This window comes from Lactuca serriola, chromosome 6 (genome assembly GCF_051521515.1).
Source record: "Lactuca serriola cultivar US96UC23 chromosome 6, Lser_US96UC23_V15, whole genome shotgun sequence".
Lineage (NCBI taxonomy): Eukaryota > Viridiplantae > Streptophyta > Magnoliopsida > Asterales > Asteraceae > Lactuca > Lactuca serriola.
The window spans coordinates 180,385,601-180,387,935 of record NC_136413.1 but is presented as its reverse complement, the minus strand read 5'-3'; the positions used below and the strand labels follow the sequence as shown (position 1 = coordinate 180,387,935).

Genomic DNA, 2,335 nt, shown 5'->3' with positions numbered 1-2,335 from the left:
AGTTACTTTCAGCTTACACATAGATATGAAGTATTTTATATAAATTACGTGTTATGTGTGCATATCATCTGAATACTTGCTATCTATGTTGGATGAACATTTTTTAAACATGTTTTCAATGATTTAAACTGTATATGTATTTTATATCTATGAAAATGTTGGGGTAAAACATGGGTAGATGTAATAGGTGATGTGTGATAAAATGATGAGAGGCCTCGATGTTGATGTTGTTGATTCTATCATCTAGTGGAGTATGGATGACGACCATGGACTCTTCTAGACAGTCCAGTGGAACACTAGCAGGCTCGCAACCTGTAGGTGTTTGTGAACGATGTGTTCGCCGGTGTACTCCATCCCCCACACGGTTGCCTTTAGGACATTTATTGCTGAGGAATCCCCTTAGCAGTAGTGTCCATCCTGATGATGATCCTTAGGCTAGGTCCCTTATGATAAGTGTTTAGGGACATAAAGTGAGGATAATGGGAACGGGTAATCGGGTTATTGTTGATTGGAGAAATTAAAAAACTTATTTATTATGGGTTGAAAACCCTATGTGCTCACCAGGCTCCCAAGCCTAACCCACTCAGCTTCATGTATTACAGGTAGTGGCGCTCGAGCATAGATGTGATGTTTTGGATGACGGATTACAGATATAGGCATGTAGATATGAAATAATATAGTAAGCCTTATATTGTACTGTTTATGCTTTTGATCTGTATCCAACATGACATCCCAAGTCTTTTATTGAAATACATTTCTTTGGAAATGTTTTTGATAAATCTTTATCATATTTTGTTTTGGGACAAATTCCGCAACACTTTTATTTAAAATGTTACTCTGATTTTCAAACAAAGCATAAACAAAATCGGTCTTTTCTGGCCGTGAAAATGGGGATGTCACAGATACACAGGATCCCACCTCTCCTCTTTCTTACTGAACATCATACACAAATATTTTATTAAAAAAACAAAATGTATCTTCTTTCTCTTTTTTCTTATTATAAAGTATAAACCAACAATTAATATTACCTCCAAGAAATGTCCATAAGATCACCATAAGCTTCCACAACATCTCTTCTACCAAATCTACTTGATCTTGCAGAATTTGTAAGGTCATTTTGGCCATTTTGAAGAAGCTGATGCTTGTTCTTCCGAATCCTCGAAGAGCCTCTGTTAAACTCTTTTAATGGTGTTGTAGTAGTAGTAGTGTTTATATCATCAAATTTGAATCTTTTACTGATGGATTTAAGCATGCTCATTCCTCTTTCTCTTTCTGTATCACTATTCCCTTGAGGGGTACCATAATTTGTACTTATTATTGGGTTTTCATCACTCATTTGAAAAAGAAGAGTAGAAGGAAGAATGGTATTTTGTTTTTGGAGATAATCTGGTTGTCTTGGAATATCATCCAAGAGGGGTAATTCGGTCCTTTCACCATTTTTCACCTTTTCTTGCTCAACTTCTGGCAATAGTTGTATATTGTTGTCCTGTAGAAACACATATAACTAAATGTAAGTATTAAAGTACATTGCGATTTCCTTTTTTACCCCCCAAAAAAGAGTAAACTTACAACTAATCCTTTTCTCCAATGTTGAATAGAACTCATTTTTTTTGCCACGTCATCATCAATGGAATTTTTGGAACAAATTCATGTTCAATACTTTGAAGCTTTTGGTCAACTTGATATGTTTCCACGTATTGATAACGCTAAAAACAATAAACAATTAAATTTAGTAATGTAATTTATAATTAGTAAATAATAATAATATAATATAATATAGGTCAATATTTATAAGATACCTGTAAATAGAAGACAACAAGAAGACTTCCAGTATTGGACAAAGGTTCATCAGAAGCATAATCCAAAAGACATTTGTGAAGATGTTTTTCTTCATCAACATTCCATGGTAACCTGATAATTCAGTCAACTAAATTTCTTATAATACAAAGAACACAAATTTCTGTCACTAGTATTTCCAACCAATTAATCCCACTTTTAAAATCATCATCATATAATTCTTGTCTTCTTTTCTTTTTCTTGAATTTTGTGCAAATGGATCTTTGATACATGAAAAATAAAAAGATGAAGGAAAGCTAGAGACACACCTGTAGGGATTCATCATTGTGGTCATCAAGGAGATAGAAAGTAAATGATTCCAATATTGTATGTCTTGCTATGTTAAATGTAGAAGAAAAGTCATCTACACAACATCTCCATTTGTGATCAGGTATTTTCCAAAGTCGATCAAACAGATAATATAAGAGCTGATTTAAGTTAAAGAAGATACAAAACATATTTCTATATTATAAAAAATCAAGAAAGATTAAACAAAACA

General features: G+C 33.0%; 1 pseudogene; it reads right to left on the bottom strand.

Annotated features, from left to right (window-relative positions):
- Positions 1-896: 896 nt before the first annotated feature.
- LOC145060452 (E3 ubiquitin-protein ligase HOS1-like) lies at positions 897-2,069 on the bottom strand (annotated as a pseudogene).
- Between the last annotated feature and the right edge of the window lie 266 nt (positions 2,070-2,335).